The sequence below is a fragment of the Pleurodeles waltl genome, chromosome 10 (genome assembly GCF_031143425.1).
Source record: "Pleurodeles waltl isolate 20211129_DDA chromosome 10, aPleWal1.hap1.20221129, whole genome shotgun sequence".
Classification (NCBI taxonomy): domain Eukaryota; kingdom Metazoa; phylum Chordata; class Amphibia; order Caudata; family Salamandridae; genus Pleurodeles; species Pleurodeles waltl.
In genome coordinates, this window is record NC_090449.1 from 37,565,635 (window position 1) to 37,591,078 (window position 25,444).

General features: G+C 45.6%; 1 protein-coding gene across 1 annotated transcript in view; it reads left to right on the forward strand.

Annotated features, from left to right (window-relative positions):
- Positions 1-25,444, forward strand: part of LOC138261011 (LHFPL tetraspan subfamily member 3 protein-like) — a 39,293-nt gene that overhangs the window by 11,674 nt on the left and 2,175 nt on the right. The window lies entirely within an intron of this gene.

Here is a 25,444-nt window from a genome sequence, read left to right on the forward strand (position 1 = left end):
GGAGGCGAGAGTTTGTTTTGGGAGGACAAGAGTAATGTCACTGCAGCACACATTGTTTAATTTTTATGCAAGAATGGAAATTGCTGCCAGCCACTTTCAAGGTGCCACAAATTTAAATAAGGAACTATATAGGGGCATATTTACAAGCCCCTAGCGCCATATTTACCAATTGGCGCACTGAAAGCATTGTGCCCCTTTGTAACCCCTTGCACCACAATTAACCTGCACCAGGTATAATGTATGCAAAGTGGTTGTTCCCCCTCAGGGAGACCCAAAAAATGGCTCAGGAAATTCTAGAAGATTTTACTGCGCCATTCTAGCATAATTTTTTACACCTGCCAAGGGCAGGCTTTAAAGTGACACTAGTGCATTAGCCTCTGGGCCTCCCTGTGCTTTGCTGGACTAGCGCCAACATTCTTGGCACTAGTCCAGCAAAGTGCCACTGTAGCGTCAAAAATATTGACGTTTTCGTCCTAACGTATGCCATGGTGCGCTGTTTTGTAACTTCAGTGCTACCATGGTGAAGTTAGAGGGGCGCAGGGTGACACAAGGACACTGACACATCGGAAAAGATGCACCAGTTCCTTGTAAATATACCCCAAGTGCTCATCATGCTGTTGTTGCCCCTGTTTCTAAAAACACTTTATTTATGTTTGCGATTAGTGTCTGTTAATGTTCTTCTTATACATATCTATATGCCACGTATAAATCACAGATTTAAATCCTAGCACAGTGGTTCTTAACCTTTTGACTCCTGTGGACCCCCACTTTATCATTAGCAGGAACCCAGGGACCCCCACTGAATCATTATTAGAATTCGGGGACCTCCCACTGAGTCATTACTGGAAGCCGGGGTTCCCGGCTTAAACACTGCTGATGAATTGAACTGCAAAACAATACACAAAAAATACAGAAACAAGCATTCTATTAAACACATACACAAATGAAAACACATTTATTTATTTTGCAAACAAATCTATTTTATTTTTTATTCTATTAGGATGGTTGGAGCTTTTCTAAATTCAATTGAAGACACACATTATCCATACTATATTTTCTTTGATACATCTGCACTGCATCTACGAATCAATGAGTATACTATTTTAATTTTTAGCCTCCTATTTCAAATTCCTTGACATTATCAGTAAATTTTGAAATTTTCAGTTGTATATTTAGCCACTTAATTTATATACACTTTATTAATCTGTTAATATTATTTAATTTTCTAAGCAATCACGGACCCCTGAGGAGGCTTTGCAGACCCCCCCAGGAGTCCCGAGCCACAGGTTGAGAACCACTATCCTAGCAGATTCATTCAGCGTTTTACCCTCCCATAAATGATAACATTATTGGGCTAGGGGCCCCTCCAAAATGTTTTGCCCTAGGCCCCACCCATGTTTGGTCCAGCTCTGATGTTGCCATGTGATGCCTCCATGCTATTTGGGGTACAGATGACGTAGGCATGTGGACAGGGAGGAAGGAGACATTACACTAATCCGCCACACAGATCAACATGTATGTACCGAAGGAACAAATGACTTCTAGGAGCACCTTGAACTTTCTTGTGAAATTTTCAGAAAAGTTTTTCTTAGAACAATTAAAGTTGCTGAGATTACAGGCATCAGTCAGCATCCTTTTCTAGGGTGTTGCTCCTCTATATGTCAAGGAGCAGCTCCCCAGTAACTCAGAGCGCAGGCCCCAAAGTAGGGTTCCTGAAAGTAGAGGACGAGGTACCTGAAATGAAGTCTGCGGGGCAGATTTACCAAGGCGTTAATGAGTACTTAAGGTAGCAGTCCTGTAGTTGTACTTCAGTTTCTGAACTGGCCTAACACCCCGTAAAATTAAATTAAAATGGAACTATCAGAGGATACTCCTGAGTTAGTGCAAAGATGGCACAATCCCTTCTGGTTCAACATTTTCTAGCAGGGATTTTGGGTATTTTGGGGCTGATTCACAAAGGCAGTACTAATGTTCCACGTGCGACTGAAAGCCTTTGTGAATTGGCCCCAGAGACTACAGACTCTTTGAGGTCCCAGAGCTCCATGCTCAACATTTCAGTTGGCAGTTTTTTATTTTCTTATTTTATGACCATCCCAGGTGACTTGCTTGTGAGGGTCACCTGGGGGTATAGTTACAAGACAGTGCATCATCATAGATGATCCACCACTTTTCTTGCGTCCCCCACCTACTGGCACCTAACAACACTAGGGAAAGTGCGTTGTATTACCGTGAATGCGCTGCTCCCAGGGCGTGCGTGAATTTGTGCTGTCCCCAGAGCAGCGCATTCAAGTGAAATACGGAGGAGTTGCTTCGAAGCTGCTCGGTGCTTACTGTACAGGCGCAACCCGCCCGCACTTTAAAGAGGGGAGAGAGATCCCCTTGGAGGCGGGTGCTGCGAGTAACTGCACCCGCCTGCACAGGGATTTCTGGGGAGTCTATGGGACCCCTTTTCTCCCCTCCAGATGGCTACCTTTAGGAGGCATGCTAAAAATGTGACAACTTTTTGTTGCACACTCAGTGCGCCTCCTGAAGGCATGCGTACCTCTGATTCTGTGTCCACGATAGGACTCGGATACAGTAGCAAAGTGATTCCCTCATTTGCATGGGGGCGTGAACGCCCTGTAATGATAGCTCTAGCACAAGCTATATTATAGAAGGAGCCGCGCACACATCTGTGTCCACTTGTGTAATACCAAAGTGCCAGGGGGGCGCACATGCCCACGGCGCCTCTGAGGCACTCTATGTAATATGGCCCCAGGAGTACCACTTTATGCCTTTATGAGTCTGTGTCTCTGACTTGTGTGCACTCCGCTCTTAGAAGTGTTCTCTTTCAGGCAGTGGGACCAGGTTTGTCATACTCATTTTAGACATTCTTTACTGTACCCCTGGCATGGGGTCATTATTGCCTGGCACCTCATATAGCATGTAGGTAATCTGATGGGATGAAAGATGCCAACAAATCTGAATGTGGATTTGTCGACTGTGAGTGCTCATCGTGAGAACGTAATGTAAACAAAAAAAATGAAACTCTTTTGTAAATAAATGCTACCCACGGTTGCAACCAGTTTACTTATAGCAAATTTCAAATGTTATCCTTATGATGAAACCTGACTTTGGGTGTGATTAATTCCTGTGTGACTGAAGAGATTAAAAAAACTCACCTTGCAGTACAGAGTCAAGAGGTGGTTCAGAAAGAAGCAACCTCGCACACAAATGCAGGGCCAAATGTGTGAGTCCTACCTCATCTCAACTACCAAAAAAACAAACTAGAACATGAAGCTGTAGGCCTGAGACTTCCCATCAGCAGTTCTAATCCTGTCAACCAGTGCACCATTGGCACAATGTGTCCTTGGCGGGGCATCAGGACGACCACTGAGAAGAATGGATGCTACTGTTCAGAGATGTCCTATGTAGGTCCAAGTGAAGCGATGCAGGTTTATTGAGTTTGACAAAAAACACTGATGATGAAAATTAGCTATGTTATTTTAATAAATATCTGGCCTAGATCCAGGACTTATACACATATCTTGGACACTCCAGCCCAATACGAAATATTTTGAGAAGTTGGCATCAGTACATTCATGTGTTGTAGCCCTGGAAAGTAATCCAGAAAATACATCTCCTGGTATTAACTATATTGTCATAAGTCTGTAAATGTCTTTGCAAGAAACAAAGAGATAAAAGACTGCTATGAGTCCTTAGGTATTCCTACAGTTAGTATGAAGACCTGGTGAACAAATTCATTGGTTGCATCATAAAAGCATCCAACATCATAGAAAATAATGATATAGACACTGTCAGACCAGGACCAAGTGATCTCTGAGAGATGGGAATATTCGCAAAAAGGAGACTTGGGGCCGTATGTACAAACACATTTTCCCATTGACACAGAATGGGAAAAACCCTTTGCTACATCTGGCCCTAAGAGTAAAAATAGCAACCTCTTAATCCACCCTGTAACATTTTGTGACTTACTTTTACTGGGTGCTTCCTTGTGTCTGGACAAAGAAACCCCCGGAAGAGCTCTAATGAGAGGAAAACACGTGTCAGGGGTTGCTTTTATTCATTCCAGGTTGGCTTGGACGGTATTTCACCAGTCCACGGCTGTAATACTGTGCCTGGAGTGGTAAATGGCTTTCGTAATTTTACAGCTCGGCCAGAATGACACTGTGTCAATCCCATGCTTAAAGATTTTGCTGTACAAATGGCAAAAAACATTGGCCCTGTCTAGCTCGGCGTGGATAGCACTGTGCTGATCCTATGCTTAAAAACGTTGTCCCTGTCTAGCTCGGCATGGATAGCACTGTGCTGATCCTAAGCTTAAAAACTTTGCTAGATAAAGAGACATTTTAGGTGAGAAAATCTAGAGTGTCGCTGGTGTTGCAGGGTGCTCCTTACTGGAGCTGCTCTCCACCTAAACTTGAGAACTACCCAGAGTTCTCTCTTGTTTTTCTAAAAACATTTTTTATGCTACCAGTTGAACTGCAAAGTTACCTTCAAGTGCCTCTTCTTACCCTGCAGTACCGCTTGTAATAAGAAAGCCTGCTGGCTAAGGTCTGCGTGCTGGGACTGCACAAGTAAACAATGAAACTACAGGCTAACTTCTGTTTACATGTGTACACTTCATCTTTACTTTTCTAAACTAAATACACTTTATCCACATACCATGTATTTATACACTTCACATGTAAGAAAAAGAGCGCGTTGGAATCGAGGTTTTCATTAGCCTCGGTACAGCACTCTCTTTTATAACTCCATGCATTGAAGTGGAGACAAGGGTTTGAAAATGAGCTCAAACAGACAGACTACCAAAAAATCTAATTCAAAAACATCTGACACGTGCTTTCACATTACAAGGCACAAAAATAAGTTAAAAACAGAGACCTAAAAACTTCAAATATTTCAGAAATACTGTGCCTGCCCCTTTGTACTGTATATAGCTGGCTTTTTATTTTACTGTGTCAATGTAGTGTACCAGCCTATTACAAAGTTAATCAAGCGGAGCCCCTAAAGCTAAAACAACCTTAATTAAAATCTTAATATTATTAGTTGATGTTTTGGTCACCTTTTTGTTTTCACTCTTTTTTTTTGGTTAAAGGTCCTACTTTGATGTCATCATAATCAGGTCATTGTCTCTTGAGCATGCGTAAACCCAACCAAGCCTGATGGTTGTAATTGTACTAACCAGGCAGACACCCCATCGCCACACTCCTAGGTCTGCACTGTCTATTACTGCACACGAGCAGTACCCGCTGTCATTCTTTAATAACAGAGAGTTGTGCGCACCCTGCAGACCACTGGCGTGAGGGTCCGGAGTGTCGATTCACAATACCACCCAACCAAGACTGACAAAATAAGTGCTATTGGCCAACACCTGTTTTTGTAGTGCTAGGAAGCCACAAGGTTGCGACTACATGCTATATTACAGAAGTGAAAAAACAAAGGTGATGGATGCAATGCTTGAATTAATCTCTGGCAATTATGCAGGGCTCTATCGTATTTTTTGCTCTCTGTGCCACTCCAGGTGGAGGCCAACCACATTCCATAATTAATACAAGTGGGTGGGCATTCCAGCACAGTTTAGGCCAAGACCTCCCTTCAAGAAAGCAGCTTCTGAGGCTCTGTAAAGCAGACACATCTGTTTTCCGCCATGGGACCCGGGGCAAACACCGCTCCACATATACATGGAGTGGCGATTACTTTAGGGGCCATATTGCCACGCTTGTCTCCTGCTAAGGAAGGCCTGTGGGGCTAGTGGTTAATTTGCAAATGTTGAAAAAAGGAATCCTGGCTTCTTGTCACATACAGCATGTAGCAGGCTGCATTTTCTCTGCTGAGATCTAATGCCCAGGCAGAAAGACATTACATAAAGTAATCCCTCTCTTTTGGGCTGGTGGGAGAAGACAGGAGAGTAGGTCGGGGGGTCCCTGCCCACCAATCTACTTCTAATCACTGGACTTCCATTTAGAACTTACTCTGCTTGACAGACGGGTCCTGTGGTAATGCCTTCGGGGATAAGAGCATAGGGGCTGTTTATACAGATTTACCGACATGGCGGTGGGTCTTAGACCCAGCAACTGTCCCCTGTCAGCAGTGCCTAGATTTATACCCAGTGCTTTAAATGGGCAGGCACAGCCTGGGAACTGAGTATCTGCACTTCTGTCATGTAAGAAGGAGAGTACCTGCACTTCTGTAATGTAAGAGAGTACCTCCACTTCTGTAATGTAAGAAGGGGAGTAGCTGCACTTCTGTCATGTAAGAAGGAGAGTACCTGCACTTCTGTAATGTAAGAAGGGGAGTACCTGTACTTCTGTCATGTAAGAAGGAGAGTACCTGCACTTCTGTAATGTAAGAAGGGGAGTACCTGTACTTCTGTCATGTAAGAAGGAGAGTACCTGCACTTCTGTAATGTAAGAAGGGGAGTACCTGCACTTCTGACATGTAAGAGAGTACCTGCACTTCTGTCATGTAAGAAGGAGAGTGCCTGCACTTCTGACATGTAAGAGAGTGCCTGCACTTCTGTCATGTAAGAAGGAGAGTGCCTGCACTTCTGTCATGTAAGAAGGAGAGTACCTGCACTTTTGTAATGTAAGAAGGGGAGTACCTGCACTTCTGTCATGTAAGAGAGTACCTGCACTTCTGTAATGTAAGAAGGGGAGTACCTGCACTTCTGTAATGTAAGAAGGAGAGTACCTGCACTTCTGTCATGTAAGAGAGTACCTGCACTTCTGTCATGAAAGAAGGAGAGTACCTGTACTTCTTTAATGTAAGAAGGAGAGTACCTGCACTTCTGACATGTAAGAGAGTACCTGCACTTCTGTCATGTAAGAAGGAGAGTGCCTGCACTTCTGTCATGTAAGAAGGAGAGTGCCTGCACTTTTGTCATGTAAGAAGGAGAGTACCTGCACTTCTGCCATGTAAGAGAGTACCTGCACTTCTGTAATGTAAGAAGGAGAGTACCTGCACTTCTGTAATGTAAGAAGGGGAGTACCTGCACTTCTGTCATGTAAGAGAGTACCTGCACTTCTGTAATGTAAGAAGGGGAGTACCTGCACTTCTGTAATGTAAGAAGGAGAGTACCTGCACTTCTGTCATGTAAGAGAGTACCTGCACTTCTGTCATGAAAGAAGGAGAGTACCTGTACTTCTTTAATGTAAGAAGGAGAGTACCTGCACTTCTGTCATGTAAGAGAGTACCTGCACTTCTGTAATGTAAGAAGGAGAGTACCTGCACTTCTGCCATGTAAGAGAGTACCTGCACTTCTGTAATGTAAGAAGGAGAGTACCTGTACTTCTGTCATTTAAGAAGGGGAGTACCTGCACATCTGTCATGTACGAAGGAGAGTACCTGCACTTCTGCCATGTAAGAGAGTACCTGCACTTCTGTAATGTAAGAAGGAGAGTACCTGCACTTCTGTCATGTAAGAAGGGGAGTATCTGCACTTCTGTCATGTAAGAGAGTACCTGCATTTCTGTCATGTAAGAAGAGGAGTACCTTCACTTCTGTCATGTAAGAGAGTACCTGCACTTCTGTAATGTAAGAAGGGGAGTACCTGTACTTCTGTAATGTAAGAAGGAGAGTACCTGCACTTCTGTAATGTAAGAAGGAGAGTACCTGCACTTCTCCCATGTAAGAGAGTACCTGCACTTCTTTAATGTAAGAAGGAGAGTACCTGCACTTCTGTCATGTAAGAGAGTACCTGCACTTCTGTCATGTAAGAAGGAGAGTACCTGTACTTCTCTGCATTTCTGCAATGCATTCAATGGAAGAGTACCGGCACTCCTCAGGGGCAAACAGGTACTGTAAAGAGGGAGTACCTGCACTTCTATATTTCCATTGAAAACACTGATTATACCAGCTAAGTGCTGGTCTACTTTTGGGTGGTGAGTATCCTTCCACTGCCAGCAGTAAAATACTGATTTGTTTTTTTTACTACATCACCAGTCCTATTCATGGTGGATGGTGTAATGTATTTTTTTCCTATCCATCACTGGAAGGAAAATCTTGGCAGTGAGGTGCAAAAAAAATATATAATGACCCCCCAGACCCTGGGAAAAAGCTGGCAGAATACTGGAGCCATTAATTAGCTTTTTGTTTTTCCAATACAATCTCCCGCTTTGGGAGTCTGTCAGGGTAGAGAAGTTAATGTCCTCCACAATTAGGACACTGTACTCCACCCCCCACCAATCTCTAAATCAGGCCCTTAGTGTCTAGTCGCTGTCCCTTCACTTGACCACATTATGTGATCTCAAGCAAATTACTGTATTACCCTGTGCCAAGTGCTGGTATTGGAAAAAAATATGCCAGGAACCCATATATTGGGGTTGAGATGTGGTAGAACAAGGTCAACAATCTACCCATGTTGTAGTTTCTGTTAAGTACTTGTGAAGTAATAACAAGTTGTGTGCCTTCGATTCCCGCTGTCGCATTGGCTTCTAGATGTGAGGCTCCCGATAGCTCCCAGCCAGTACCATACTGGAACAAAAGGAGGGCCATTGGCTCTTTAAACCAGGTCTTTGTTTAGGGCCCATATGGAAGGGAAAGTAAGAAAGTTCTTTCAGCGCCTGCAGGGAGCTGCTCGGAATGGAAAGCGGACAATGTGTGGGCTTTGTTGAATATGTCCAGGTGTCGCATGCATGCAAGTAGACCTGATTAAGTCTGGAGACTCCTGATTTTTTAAGCCAAAAAAGGTCTTATGTAGGCTGTTTCCTGCCTGAAATTACCTCTCCTTCAATAGAAGTCAATGGGAGAAAAACATTCTCCTGATTATGTTTTTTCAGATCTCCCACTTTCCACCTCTAAAATTTTGGCATGTATGGTGGCGACAAACCGCACCTGTATAAATTCAGCATATTTGACTGCAGCCAGCCTAGGTCCAGCTCAATGTTCGCTGTCGGATTCAGTGGGATCCCCCTCATTCGGTGCTCTGCCTGGACCCCAGTTGTATAACGTCAGCCCTGCCAAGTTTCCCAGGTCCATGCGTGGTGTGCTTCTCCAGTCCAGGTTTTTTCTTTGAATTCTGGAACTTGTACTCGTGTTTATTCCATTATAAAACAGGATTACAAGTCCCAGAATTGGAAGGGAAAACTCTGGACTGAAACAGCACATCACTCATGGACCTGGGAATCTTGGCAGCTATGTAATGTACGTTCTATCAAATGCCCTCCACTGCCCCAGTTGGGCGTGTGACGCGTGCCTCCTGTGCGTCATTGCTGGATATGTGAGGCTCCTGGGACTGCGCTCATGTGAGACTGACTCTTGTCTACACTTGGCGCCCCAGGCGTCTTTCTTAGTCGTTTCTGCCACTCTGAATGCAATAAATATGAAAGTGCGTCACTGTGCCTCTCAGGGGGGCTGTATATGAGGGGTGGGCGCCTGCGGACCCCTGCCTACGTATAATGTGTCTCAGACTTGCGTCGACGTGCAGTATGCTGACGCTCACGGCGCGCTCCACATCCCGCCACTTCCGGTGTCAGCAGACAGAGATGCATGGCCCTTAGTGCCGCGTGCGTACACGCCGCCTGGTCAGGTACCGAGCACCTCTGATTGGGTGTTGCTAGGATACCGCCGGACTGGGCGCCTTTAGCTGCAGTGCGGGTTGTGCTCGTGATGCAGGCCCTGCTCCTGCAGCAACACAAATAAACCGCGTGTTCCTAGGTAGCTGGCTGTCCTTCCATATCTCGTTTACCCCTCCCTAGCTGCCCCTGCCAGCTAACGTACGCCTTCGTCCCCCTGACTTAGAGTTTGCGGTAGTTTATCACATGCCCGAGGCTGACTCTCATTAAAGTCATATTGTCCTTCTCCTTCGCCTCCATTTCCCACCTTAGAAGCAAGGTGTCACCCGCACCCCCTCCCCGACCCAGATGCGCGCAAATCAGTTATCCTCGTCGCACTATTCCCTTCTCTGCCAGGCACACGGAGAAGCCTATGCTTAAGATATTTTATCAGGTGCGTAGTTACCATTGGTGCAGCAGGTGCAGTGGCACCGAGACCCAGAGCTCTGGGGGCCCGTTAAACCCCGATGCCCTGCTATATTTTATATATATAATCAAGCATCAACCTTCTCACTTCCTAACTCCACCTCAGTCTCTCCTGCACGTCTACTTTTCCCCCCTTCTCATTACACACACTTCAAATCTCGTGGTCGCCCCCACCCTCAAACGTTTTACCCCTCCCAGACGCCCCGCACATCTTTTGTCGCTCTCTCTCACTCTTGCTTTCCATCTCTTCCACTCACACTGTCTCTCCCCTCCCTTCTGTCTGCCCCACTCTCCCTCGCCTTCAGTTTTATTCAGTCTCTCTCTCCCTCCTTCTCTATCTCCCTTGCTAGGCATACATTTCCCTACTTAACCTTTGACCCCACAAACACACACAGCACCTACTTTCTCTTTGAGTTTTCTTTTCGCACAATCTCATCGTTGTCGGTCTCGTTCTCACAGCGTGGGCAATGGAACAAAATGTCCTCGGGGTGCCCTAAATTGTGAATAGAAAGGTGGCAGCAGAAAGGGGCGGAGTCATAAGGAGCAGAGTCTGGTCATCAAGCTATATATTTATAAACCACATACATTGTCAACTAGGAATAATTAGATATTAAATCTCTGTCAGTTGTGGCAGAATTAGGCTGCATTTTAAAATAAATTCTTTGTGTACACAGCAAGTCACAGCGCATAATAACAGTGAGATGACTGTAGTGGTTAACTGGAGAAATCTATCTGCAAACTGGTCACATGTTTGACTCATCATAATACAGCATAGTGGGTTAATGTGCCTGCTGAGAACCACAGAGTTTATCTTGCAGGTCACAGATTTGCATTTCGTGTAGGTAGCTCAGTTGGTCGCGGCCTCACTTGCAGAGATGCTTGTGTTGTCTGTAGGTAACAAGTTACAGTTCTTTCAGGTAGATTTGTCAATACTTTGCTTAATTGCAAAACTCACAAAAAGTGAAAACAACCGAGTACAAAGTGTTGATAAAGTTCTTACTTTCCAGAGCAAACCTTTTTTTTCCACTAGAAAGTAGCCCTAAGGGGCACAAGTAGCACTTCACGTTACTTTGTGTCAAGGGTGTGTCCCATGTGTGGTACGTAGGTGTTACTTCCCTACCACCCATGGTTTTTTACCCCAAACTCTATCTAATAATAATGGTAGATAAGGCTGTGCACCAAAATATGAAGCCTCTTTAAGGCCGGTGCCAACAAGGAGAAATGTTTTTGTTTCTCTTAACTTTTGCCACACTGCATGTCTGCTCCACTGTACAGCACACCAGGGGCGGCTCCTCTGTAATAGCGGAGGAGCGTCGCCCCCTGCTCAGAGGCAGGCAGTGACAAATAAAATTATAATAAAACAATTTTATTATCATTTTATTTGCCACTGTCTGATAGCCATGGTATCTAGGGAGGGGCTAGGCCATAGGTAGGAGGAGTGGTGGGCACTGTAAAGTGCGCATGTTGGTTTGACCTGCCGTCTTAGGACGGCCAAGCTGACATGCGCACTTACATTTCTCCAACCCAGCTGTGTTACACTGCTGGGTGGAGAAATGGCACAGGCTCCCTGTGCCTGAGCGAGCATCAGACCAGTCCGCTCAGGCCAGTCCCTGTGCTGCTCTCATGCTTGGTGTAGCATGAGAGCTGCATCTGGATTGGGAACCTGTGCTTTGTGTCCCAGTGTCTTCTGGGAGTATGAGGAGCACCAAGGCGGCAGGCAGCAGGACTGGCAGTGGCAGGTGAGTTTTGTTTTTAAAATTCTTATTCCTCTAACACCTCCACCCCACCACTTCACATTGGCGGCAGCCAGCACTGCAGCACGCATAACATTTGGGAAAGCGTGTAATATAGATTAGGCTCCGTTAGGTTACGAGACTTATAAAGCACAGTCAGTCACCCTGATGAAGGGTATCCTGGCACTGAAGCATAACCACATGGTATGTGTACCCATCTACTAGTAGAGCACAGACTACCACAGCCCCCAGCGATTGAGGGAATAATTGCATTCTTACAGCCTTTCTGGACTTTCCTAAGTTAAGAATTCCACTTCGCTTCTGCAGCCACAAGAAAAGAATATCATCAAACTGAGGAACATTAAAACCAAAGGACCACAATCACCAGGTCTCAAATGTATTACCTCCTTACTCAGTCTCCAGATCTACATGGGGTGGCACCATTTGAAGTTGCAAAAACCTACATTGACCAAAGACTTAACTTGGTCTGCCATAGTAAGATCATTATGCCTAAATTCTTCAAACTGGACACGAGAGCAAAACAGACGAAGATGGGAGGTTCCTGAGAGGGCAGGGCTTTAAGTGGGCCGGGCCCCTCCAGTTCACAGACCCGCTAGTAATTAACAATAGACTTTGAAATAAGTCTCTTTCGGGCTCTCTGTCATTGTCCATAACTTTACTGTCAAAAACACTGATCGATTTCAGAACAATGAATGTAAAAAGAGTTAAGGTAGTCCATGTCAGTGATTTAGGGCCTGAGTTGGACTTTGGCAGTGGCGTTACTCCATCACAACAGTGGCAGATGTCCCGTCCGTCGAAATCTAAACACGTAGGGCTCTACATCAGTCCCGTGGTTCCTTTTTATATTTCAAATGGTTTAATCTTGAATCTTCTAAGAGTGTTAGCTATTGGTGTGGTTCTGTTTTTTGTTTATTTTGTGTGTCATATTACTCTTGCGTAGTGCATACTTTGAACTAAGTCGCCTCCGGGTGTTTATAACAGGCCACGATTGAGAGTTCTGGAGTTGAGGCTAAAAGCAGTGCAGGGTTCTCAGAATGCCTGTGAGTGAATCCAAAGGATGTTCAGTAAACTTGGTCATTCAGCCCTTGGCTTCTCTGCAGCACGCACAGAACAATGGTCTCATATTCTGGTTGCCATTGTGATTCTTTGCAAATATGGGTGAAGAAGGTACACGGTTGCCAAAATATTGAAAAGGCAAATGTGAAGGTGGGTGCAGTGCTTACAGGTGAGTGGGTGTGTTGTGTGTTTAGGGGGTGGTGAAGAGAAAGACATGCAAGAAAGTGAAATTATGAGAGAGTGAAACGAGGGTGCTGAGGAGGAAAGAGATGAGGTGTAAGATATGCAGATGGAGAAGGGAAAGAGAAAAAGGATGTAAATGTATAATATAGATTGAACGTAACAAGAATAATTGAGACACTGAAGGCCACTGTCTCTTCCACAGGCCTCAGTAAGGTGTGTCTCAGTCTCTCAATTTCAGAATTGAAACATTTACAATATTATTTACAACAAAATTATTGTTGTTACTCACTTATCTTAAACCTCTAACACCCATTGCCAAAGCCAACAGTCCTGGCTTGTTTTAGGTTTATGGTATTTTTTGTGCTATATGTATGGATGTAATAAGAAAAGCTCAGAGGAACAAAAATACTGGTTGGGCAGCAGACTATAGAAATCACAAAAATGTTGTTTGTGTTTAAGCCACACTCTTAAATACAATGTCCATACCCCCATCTAAAGAGATCCCAGTTTTTTCATCTCACTTAAAACCCTAAGAAAAGGAAAGGCCTCAAGGGATGGAGAATCTTGGTTTTGATGGCATTCAGCATTAAGTGATGGTGAAACATCTGTTGTTAAACCTTTATTAGGCAGAACTCAAGATGAGCGTCACTGACCACATCGCTCAAGATATTTATTATGATATGGGTGTCATCGGCATACATGAAGAGTTCCAACCTGAAACACAGGATCAGCTGGGGAAGAAGGGACACATACAAATTAAATAAAATGGGTACAAAATGAACCCCTCTGAGACCTCACTAGATAGAAACCTGACATGAGGAAAAAGGTGAAACTGCCACATGTCATGTTCTCTCAGGCAGGACACTAGAGGCCCAGGCCCTTGGAACCTTGTTCCTTCAGGTGGTTAAAAGGTTCGGATAGTTCATGGTTTCAAATGCAACTAATAGGCTTAACAGAGTCAGAGTGGCTGTAAGGTTTGCATCTGCACAGCGACGTAACGCATCCAAGGCTGCAACAACTACTAGCTCCATGCAACCGCCTGCACTAATCCCTACTTGAAAGGGTTAAAAAAAATTGTTGGCTTGAATGAAGTTCAAAGTTTGATGGAAAACCACTCTGCAACGACGTAGTATTTCTCAGCCGAGTACGATTTCTAAAAGCTATGCTAGACCTCACTCACACACCTTTGCACCATTGAGCAAATGTGTATGTGTGGTGCTAGGCAGGCGGTTTGTGCACCAGTGCTGGGGGAGGGAGCTTGCTCTCTGTGCCACTAGAACCAGGCTACACACGACTGAAGAGCCCCATCAGGATGAAACTGGTCTTGGGTTGTATGTGTTGTGGTTCAGGGAGAACGTGGCCTGGCAGGTGGGCGGGACAGTTCCTATTGGAGCAGAGTCAAGACTGATTTGCACATGGCTGGATCCAAACTAGGGGGCGTGGTGTGCAGAATCGCGATGGACTTGGATGCAGCCCGAGTGATTATCAGTGGCTGGAATTATTTCAAGCATTCCACCCATCACTTTTTTATATACTTCAGAGACGAAGTGAAGCATCATATCTCAGAAGACATTCTGGTACTTTTGCAATAAACTCACCTCTTTGTTGTATTGTTTACTAAAGTATGAACTGGCATCAAGGAGGTGTATGCAAACTGCAAGGCATACGTTTACAACCTTGTTGTTTTTTATCAATCTTTTGTTATTCTACACTTGTTAAACAAGTGTCCCTTTGGGTACTAATAAACACTTAGTGAAAAGAGCTATGCTAATGGTTATAACTCCATACAGACTGGTTGCAGTTACAGCTTACAGAAGAGATGTCATAAAACACATGGGTGCTGCTGAGTGAATGTGTCCTGGTGGCAGCAGTCTCTCCACCTCAGTTTCTCCCCCACCACTACATTTTCTCTCTCCTCCCTCCAACCTATGTTTGCTTCCCTCGCTCAGAGACTAGCTGTTTCCCTCTCCTCTGTCACCCAGGCCCCATCCCTCCTCTGCACCGCTACAGCTTCAGATGCGCAGGGACTGAGATCCCAGTCACTGGCGTCCACTGGACGGAGTGGTAGGGGGAAGTAGGGTGGCAGCCGATGACGCAGTTGCCTGGCAACCACCCCTTCCCCCCTTTTCAAAGACAGGAGCGATTAGCCTCCTTTGCTGGTTGTTTCTCTGCACTTATCTGGCCTCTCCCCGGCCGTGGGTCGATGGCCACCTGGGCCCGCCTGTCCTGAGCTCTGCATCTTGCGCGCTTCCATCAGGGCGGTACTAATCCGCCCTCCCCGCTCGGATGCACATGGAGTGGGGGGAGGTGGCAGGAGAGCCTAAAGTGTGGCAGAGAGGCATCAAAATGTCCAGGGTCCCATCGGGTTCAGGCCCGTCATCAGCGATGGCAGGCAACTATAGCGAGTGGCGGGACGGGCAAATGGGTGGTGGGTGGGTGCAGTAAAAAAATACTTTAAAAAAGTAAAGTAAAAGAAAAATTACATTCCATGTTTACGTAGACACGTCCTCTTCGCTCCAATCCTCTTCTTCTCCTCGCGCCACGTCCAGGGTCCCAGCTAACTCACTTAACCAATCCTGGCTCTGCTCTCATGCTATTAACCAGCATGGGAGGAGCACCAGGATTAGAGGGAGCGGTCTCTCTCGGCGCTCCCAAGGAGACTGGACCCCTATGCTTTCTCTCAACCCAACTGTCCTTTGACAGCTGGGTTGAGAGGTTAAAAGTGCACATATTGGGCTGGCCACCGCATGCTCACTTTTAAATTAGTGCACAGGCAGCCCACCACTGCTGCCACTCAGCAGGCCCCGCCCCATCCTGGCACTCGGTTCATGACGAGTTGCAGAAAAATAAAATGGTAATGAATGAACTCCATTACCATTTTGTTTTTCGTCTCTGGGGCATTGCCGGGGCATTTTAGCAGGGCAACACTCTTCCGCTCTAATGGAGGGACCACCCCTACCCATCATTAGGAAAGGGAGTCGCTGATTCTTATCGGAATTGGACACCTGAGCTGTGGTCTGTGAGACACAGGGTGGGAGTTGAATGTGCTGTATTAAGGTTATTCTTCAGGCAGTAACTATGGAAACACTGCGCATGCCTGCACTCCAGGAACTCATGTATGCCAGTCACTAGAGTACACATGATTAATGCATGACCTATGCATGCTCCACAGAAATCCATGTATGTCCGTCACTCGAGTTCCCTCAATAGAAGCATGATGCATGAGAACACTACAGAAACCCATGAATGCCAGTCACTTGAGTACCCTCAATTCAAGCATAATGTGTGCATACTTTACAGGAATGCATATATGTCAGTCACTGGAGGACCTACAATGTAAGCACTGTGTATGACACAGGAGTCTATATATGACAGTGACTCGAGTGCCCCAAATTTATGCATGATTCTTGATAATTCTACAGAAGCCCATGTATGGCAGTTACCCATCCCCCCAATTTATGCATGATGGATGAATGTACCAGAGGAGCCCGTGCTGGGACAAGAATGCCACTGCCTGATGTACAGGTGTGCTTCCCTGTCTGTTGTATGGGGTATCCTGACTTTTCCTTTTTGGCCCTTGCGTCACGCTATTCTCACGTGGGCACAGAGTCCAAGGCTTGGCCCTGACATTAGAAGATCCTGGGCTGGTGCTGTGACCTGGAGTGCTGCCTCGAGCTCACCCCTATTTATTGACAGTGGACTACTGTACCTGTCATAGGTTTATCACACAGAGCTGTGATGGCAACTACCATGTTATGAGAATACCTAGTGAGACCAGATCTTTTTATCTGAGTCACTGGATTGAAGGTCTGCTGGCCCACTCATTTAAAGCTCTGCGTGTCTGCGCTTACTAAGTCCAATTCGGCTAAAAACCTGAGTGCATGTTAATCACTTTGGTGTGTGTGCAGCCTACACACATAGGCGCGTATTTATACTTTTTTAGCGCTGCATTTGCGTCATTTCTTCACAATTGTATTTTGTAAGTTTGCGCCGATTTTGCATCGAAAAATGACACAAATGCAGCACTAAAAAAGTATAAATATGGGCCATAGTGTGTGAGTGAACCGGAGTAATGGAGGCAAGTGAAATCCTTTTTGCATGTTTTGGACACAACTGGCCTGGCTTTGCACAAGAGGCAAGTGACCATTGTGCTCCCAGACAGCGGAAGTGAATTGCTCACAATCCTGAAGCTAGAGGGAGAAGACCTGGACACGTGAGAGAAGTGGAGATGGCTATTCGAAGAGGCCTTTTGGTTAGCAAGGAACTGTTAATGAGTTTTCCTGAATGCTGCCATTTGGTAGAATATCCTGGAAGGGACACGTGACAGGAGAACCTCCTTAAACTGGTTTTACAGTTTCAGACAGTGGGTACAAGTATACAAGTATATAAGTGTGACCTCGCTACCCCACGTGTTGGTGAAGTTCCAAGTCGTCTATGGCCAAGGAAGGGAGTGTTCTGATGTTTACCCGGAGTACTGCTGTGCAACCAGCGAATCTCCCAGAGATGACAGGACATTACCCGAGCTGTGGATCTCTTGCTGGAAGAGCGGTGTACCTATCCTGAAGTGCCTAGAAGCCTGCCTGCTGGAGACCGAGGGAGCTGTCAACCTTGCTGGAGAAGAGACTGCCCAGGAAGTAATGAGATGCAGCAGGTTTAGGGGCATATTTATACTCTGTTTGCGCCGGATTTGCGTCGTTTTTTTTTACGCAAATCCGACGCAAAACTAACTCCATATTTATACTTTGCCGTTAGACCCGTCTAGCGCCAAAGATCTTGGAGTTTGCGTCATTTTTTAGCGTGGACACCTTCCTTGCGTTAATGATATGCAAGGTAGGCGTTCCCTTCTAAAAAATGACTCAGAGGCATGTGCGCCGTATTTACACTCCCGGGCAAAAATGACGCCCGGGAGTGGGCGGCTCAAAAAAAATGACGTCCAGCCGCTTTAGCGTCATTTTTTAACGCCTGGTCAGGGCAGGCGTTAAGGGACCTGTGGGCTCGGAAGGAGCCCAGAGGTGCCCTCCCATGCCCCCAGGGACACCCCCTGCCACCCTTGCCCACCCCAGGAGGACGCCCAAGGATGGAGGGACCCATCCCAGGGAAAGAAAGGTAAGTTCAGGTAAGTTTTTTTTTTTTTTTTTGGGTGGCATAGGGGGGCCTGATTTGTGCCCCCCTACATGCCACTATGCCCAAGTCCCCTGGGCATGGCCACTGGGCAAGGGGGCATGACTCCTGTCTTTGCTAAGACAGGAGTCCTTTAATTAGGGGTTGGGAGTAAAAAAAAATGGCGCTAATCGGGTTGAGGCGAAAATTTTGCCTCAGCCTGACTTGCCCCATTTTTTGACACCCAAGCTCCATTTTCCCCTACGCCGGTGCTGCCTGGTGTAAGTCATTTTTTTTTACGCACACCAGGCAGCTCCGCCGGCTAACGTCATTCCATAAATAAGGCGCCCGCATGGCGCTTTGGAATGGCGTTAGCCGGCGTTAAATTTTTTGACACACAACTGCGTTGGTGCAGTTGTGCGCCAAAAAGTATAAATACGGCCCTTAGTGTCTGTGTGGTGCCCAGAGATGAATGTTGGAGAGCAATCTTTTGGACCAAAGCATCAGAGGACTTTTAGGCTCTCCATACTAAACGTCGATTGGCAAGGCGCAGTTAAGGCAGCGATTGTGCACTGAGATCGGCATATGCATGACCACCGCTGTGGAAGCTGAGATCGGTCTCTGTGTGGCTTTGTCTGCCCGAGTTGTAATAAGCCTGTCTGTGACCTCAGCTACATAAGCTATGACCAGCACGCGTGGGGATGCAACACCCTTAAGTTCTGCCTGGCACATATGGGCTGCTGCAACCAAATTTGTGATCACTTTGTGGAAGATGCATCTGCTAAGTGTCTCCAGGCTCAATCGGAACTTCAAGGTCCTGCCTGCCCCGTCGTAATAGAGACCCTAAGGTCTAGAAGATGCCCAGTCGGTCACAGTCAGGACTGCATCGCATCAGGACGGCCACCTTCTGCTCCTGTCCACAAAAGGACATGTAACAGGGGCATCACTATGTATGGCCCTAGTGCTTGAGACAGAGGACATGAGGACCTGCCAGCAGGTGCACCGCCGCTCAACTGGAGTCTGTGGGCTTCACCAAGGGCTGTGGCAGGAGAGGCTGACCTGTGAGGACTGATTCCACTGGAGAATAACAGACACTGAGGGCATATAACATTAGAGAGTGATTCACTCCGCACCTGAGCTAAATTAATGCTCCTGCTTTTATTCCTCTAGAGAATGGGGTACCACCCAGATCGCGGAGAGAGTCTGTGGACGGGGGTGGGGGGGTGGGAGACAGTGATGGAGTGGTGAACATGCAGTAAAATAGCATGCAGGTACACTAAATTGTTTCTGTTATTAGTCGTGTGTAACATTGCTTATTGTTCGATTGGAAAGTACTTTCTTGAAAAGATAAGCACTGGGCTGAATCGTCACTTATTAAATTGACAGTTGAGGTCTGAGCTTGAGTTCCCCACACTACCTCCCTCAGAAGTCTGTGACTGCTCCCCATTTCTTGGCTCAGTTTGCAGAGCTGTATTAGGAATGACTTCAGGACATCAGAGGTAAACAACCTCATCCCTGTTGGTTGAGACCGAGGATCCCCTGTAGATATGGGTGTCAGACCCCATGGCCTCCGAACAGTGTCTGACACCCATTTACGCCAGTCACGGGGTGCCCCCAATTTAAGCACATTACATTAGCACACCGTTGGAGCCCTTGTGTGCCAGTCACTCAAGTATCTTGAGTCAATCAACCATGGATGGCGGATAATAGAGCTCAATAGGCTCTGGATGAGCCAAAGTATTTAAATGATGGCGCTGTGTGGTTTGGGTATTCACACCCCATCTGGACACTTGTCGTAGCCAACTCTGTGACCTCCTCTGATAGTTCTTGTGATTCTAAAACTGGCTACACCATCTCACCAAATAATAGAGAGCCCATGCTTCTTCCTTAGTCACCTGTGTGGAGATATAGTGGAGATTTTGACCAAATCACTCAAAAGATGGTACACAGCCTGAAGACGTCTTAAAGTCTTAAATCTAGGCTGACGACCACAGTTGGCGACCCACTGGCCATTAAGCGAACTTCCTCAAACCCCCTCAATTGAAGCACCTGTTGGGGGGGGTCAGTCCTGGTTTAAAGATATATTACAGACGTGGCAAGTTAAATACAAATGACGGCTCAATTGGCACCTACAGAAGTGGCAAACTCAAGGCGAGCTCCACGCAGAGTCATTGGGGACTGAGCTCCTGGCTGTGTTCTTTACACTCTTATCTCCGGTGCTCTCCACAGTGTCTAGTTTTTAGGTTTTGAGTTGTAACCATAAAAGCTTGACAATTAAAGCTTTTTTTCAGGGATTTGTAAGTTGTGTTATTAACTTGCACAAGTTGTGGACTTAGTACTGGAGCATAGGAGGCCGGTACCTATGCCCACAGCACCTGCTGTGTACCTTGGTCCCAGTATCCAAGCTTTACAGCCATACCCTGTGGCCACAGAGCCAAGCTTCTGGTCATGACTCGTGCCCAGTACCTGGCATCATTAGAGTTTTTAAAATTTGCTTTTGAGTACTGGAAATCAAAACCACAATCTGAAATTAACTTAAAACACATTTCAATGTTTTAGGTTTATTAGGCTTTTAAGTACGATCGGTTGCCAATGTACAGATTCTGTGCGTCAGCCACGAGTAAGTCTTGCAACCTAGGTGGCGAAATTCCCTCTTATTCATGTTATGGTTATTTTAGGGAGTGTCTTGGTCCTTTATGGAAGTGGGTATGCTGACATTACCTCCTAGGTACTCACAAATGTGTATTTTTTCCAGCAGCAAAGTCTAGGGCTGTCTGATGGCTGCTGTTGCAAAAAATGTTAAGCTCTGGGCAGAAAGTCGGATAGCCAGCTCAAAGTCACACATTGCTTCACAGACCATTTTGCGCACGTATCTGCAATACAGTTACACACCTGTGTTTAAAAAAAAAATACTTAATAGAAAAAAACTGGCAATTGTCTATGGATTAGCTTTTGCAACCAAGTTTAGGTTGTTGATCTGTTCAATGTCTTATCTGGTCTCTTGACTACCTGTTGCCATGGAAACTGGCATGTGAAAGAAACCTTTGGAATCCCGCCCTTATACATCTTCTCCCAGCCAATGAACACTGTGCACAAAACTTTGGAAAAGCAAACTTTGGCGCACATGTATTTTTTGGGTAAGTGTAGTGTAAAGTCCACAAAGAGGGTCAAAGCAATGATGAATCCAAAAAATGTCTTTTACCTTGGATTTATCAACTGCACCGAACCTTCCCATCCTTGTCGACACGCATGGGCGCACAAGCAGTATTATTTGTTTCAAACCCAAAATCCTTCTTCTAATCATTGTTTCCTGTGAATTATAGATGGTAGCCAAGGGGAGGCCCAAACATTGTTTACATTTGATGTAAAAATACATAACAGGAGTTCTTGTATTGTGGGTTAAGTCCTGTACTGGCATCTTGGAGTACTGGTGAGCTTGACAAACAAGGCATCTTTCATCCTCATGGTCCATCATCAGGACCACGAACTTGCGTGGGTGGAACGTTATAAGATGGTTACCATTACAAACTGAAACCTATTCAGGCACAGCTCTCAAGTGGGGAACAACGCCTTTCAACAATGCTAATAATAAGCATTGGCAGTGCCAACAGATCTGGCTTTAAAATAGTTTTGTATGGTAACTTGTAGCCTTACAAGTAGATAGCAGGGGAATGGAAATGTATCTATGTGGAAGCAAAGAACTGTTGACTAATACTGGTGTAGATTAAAAGGTCAAGTGACAGTTGCAGTGTCAACACAGATCCAAAACTCCTTGTAGGTTAATGACTGTCCCCCTTGCATCTGTGCTGCTACCAAAAAACACCATTATTTATCTAGGTATTTATGACACTTTAAAAGAATTACAATGTCATGTATAGTTGGTATCTTAAATCTGAAGAACTGAAACAGAAAAAAGTATATAAACACTGGGGTCTGTGGTTAAGAAGAACATGGTACATACCTCCTAGGTAAAACCAAGTCAGAGGCTGGGACCTCCAAAGGTTCAATGCCCCCTCCCGGCACCTCTTGGTGAGGTCCATCAGATGGTCTTGTATGTAGGGGGCAAGAATTGTCCTGTCCCAGAGAGGTCTGAAGGCCCTTGAGGATGAAGATGAGTCTTTGGGACACCAGTAGGCTCTCTCTCATCACCTGTGATGGTCATTGGGTGGGTGAAAACAGTATCAGGGGTGGGAGAGCTGATTCTGGCATACTGGATGTCGCTGCAGGGAGATAACAGACAAAGGTCTTCAAAAGTAGCATTTGAAGGACTGGCTCCTGCGCGAAAGAGCAAAGACCTGTGTACATCATCGAACCGCAGCAAGAAATGTACCTCCTTGAAATGTAATGCATTTTCATGAGAGGAGTTTCATCCATAAATCTGACTATGACTCAGAGTAGCCTTCTGCGTGGAAAGCAGCCAGGAGGGATATTCGTACATTGATGTCAAAGAGCCTTTGACGGTTTCAAACGCATTAAACTGACATGTCGCTTGTAATGTCCAACCGGCTAGCACCAGCATACATCTTCCTGTTATGGAAGCCCACCTAGGACACATTGCATCCTGGGTGACATGTCCTTCCCACACCAGGTATCGCATTAGGAACCGCACATTGATTTCAATTTTAGGGTAACTTGAAAATCACCAAAGTGAGCCTGTTTTGATTGCTATAATGTCAGAACTTCTTGTACAATGGATGAACTGCTTTCTGTATGGCATGCCTGAGCTGTGATGTTTCATCCTCAGGAGCAATGGAGGCTTCTCTGATGAGCATGAATCAGATATTGTGCATGCACAAGTTTGTGGGTGGATACTAAGTAGGCCGTGATTAAGCCTTGACATTTCCTTTTCAGACAGTAGTGGGCAGATGTGTATTGTGCACTGCAAATGTTACTTAATGCAATTCATTAGTTGATAATCTCGTTATTTACCTCAAATACGGCCACATGGTGAGAGACTATAAACAGGACGGCCGGAAATGTGCAGCAGTGTGGATGGGAAAGGGGAGATATTGTGGGTTGACTAAATTGTCGGACAAGGAAACCCAATTTACGCAGAAAATTATGTGGTACAGCTTTTATTTAAAAACAGCTCTAGAGGGCGATAAAGTACATTTTATTTTTATTTTTCACACACTTGACTCTCTGGGAGGTACTCCACTATTGCCAAGGGATACAGTTTGGGATCCCTTTGAAATCTGAGTGACTTATTGAAAAACTACAGTCATGATATCTTTGCTCTGATGCAAATTATTTTACATTTTTATGTAACATAATATCAATGCCAGTGCCATAGATCACACACAGGTGCAAAGTTACCAATAGTAAGTTCACACTCGTAAATGTAATGTTAGGAATCTCCAGTGAGGGGGTAGAGACCCTTACATCCACAATGACGTGTAAATCTCCATCTGGAAATAGTGAATAGCGAATAATTGGCGAGTAACACTTATGTGTAAACACCAGGGGTGGCTTCTTCGCTATGGCAAAGGAGCGTCGCCCCACTGGCTGTGCCAGCAGTGCAAGGGGGGGCAGGGCTGGTCCTCAGGAGGTGGGGGAGGGGAGAGTGCAACTAAGTGCGCATGTGTGTTTTGCTGGCTGTCTGAGGCCGGCCAAACACACGTGCGCACTTAGGTTTCTCCAGATGGCTGGAAAAACTGCACAGGTCCTAGGGCTTGAAGAAGTGAGGCAGAAGGAGGCGGCAGGGACAAAGGCAAGGTAAGTGCTTTTTTATTTTCACCTCGTCTCCGTCCCAACACACCCCCCTCTAACCTCTCCCTTTGAGTTATGCGGCAGCCGCTTTGCGAAACAAACCTTTAATGTATACTACTGAAAGGTCTAGTGATGCCTGTTTAGGTATGTTCAATGGAAACTTCTACCTATACTGAATTTCAAGCCTAAGGTTATAAATTGAATCAGAATTTGGTGCCGGGATCCAGGGGAACTGATTCTCTGATTCCGGTCAGTATCCCTCACCACCCTGGGGAATAATGGTATGGACCCAGAAATACCTCATCCTTTTAAGTGCATTTCCCCCATTCCTGGGATAAACCTCTGACATTTTCCACATGCTCAGAGCAGGGGGGAAGAATTAGTGGGTGGAAAGTTGAGGAGATTGTTACTGGTCCACATAGACACAAAGGAAGAGGAGGACCCTCAGCACTGGGACCAGGTGCTTTGCTTTCTCCAGTGGTGACAGAGGACATTCTTGCATTTTCACTGGCACAGGTTTTAGTCATTGGTACTGACTGTTCAAGCCAGCTGTCAGTAGGCAGCGCTATAAAAAGGGGAAGGGAGAGTTTCACTGGCCTCATTGGGACCCATTCCTGTAGTAGCTGGAATAAGGATCCCCGCTGACCAATACTTTTACAGCATCAGGGAGCAGATGCAAAGCTAAGCACACAGAAAAATCAACCCATACATCCTCTTCCTCACTTCCCAAACTCCCCCGTATAAGGAGCCTCTTTAATAAAGATGCAGGTAAAAGGATCTACTCCCAAAATTAGAATCCATTGTCATCATCACCGCTAGTGTCGTAGTTTGATGCTTGCTCTAGGCAAGACTGCTGGTTCAAGGATGACAGTACTTATGTTTGTAGGTGGCTATGCCTGTCCTACAACAAGCCACGACTCTTGTCCCAACCCTCCCAGCTCACAAGCAGTACCTCACCAAAATCCCAAGCGGTAGAAGGTGATTTGTGGCAACCTTTATGTATGGACTAAGGAGTGTGACATCTCAGGGAGTGTCGTGGTTAAACGGAGAGTATCCCTTTTTCACATTAACAACATGTCTCAATCAAATACAGGCAATGAAGAAGATGCAGTAAGGATTCAATAGGTTTTATTTAACAATCCTGCACTATACGATGAGTTGCATGGGCTGCAATGATTAGGATGATGATAACTGCAAGAAACAGAATGGTAAAGGCAAGAGTCATTAATACAAAGACCCCCACCATCTTGCAATGTCATGTAATGACATGAGTATGAGATATGTCTTAATACCCTGATGTACCTAATCTCTAACCTAAAAGAAAGCTAGGTGTGTTAAACCTAATCTGCCAATGCCATGTAGCATGAGAAGAGCCCCCAACCCTTGTTACCTTGCAATGAGGTCTCTAGCTCAGACTCCGTAGAGACACGAAGACTGGCTCATTGTCAAGGCGACAGGCAGCATCGATAGCAGCGATGGCATCTGGTCGGAATTCCTCTGACTATCTGTTTAACTGAGGTGCATTTATACAGATCTGCTCGGACCCCTGACGTAGGTCTGTTCCCAAACAAATCATAACAAGACATGCTTGGGACAGTAATTTTTATAAACAATTCCCTTGAAGACGTGAAGAGGGAAAGTACAGAATGTGAACACCTACAG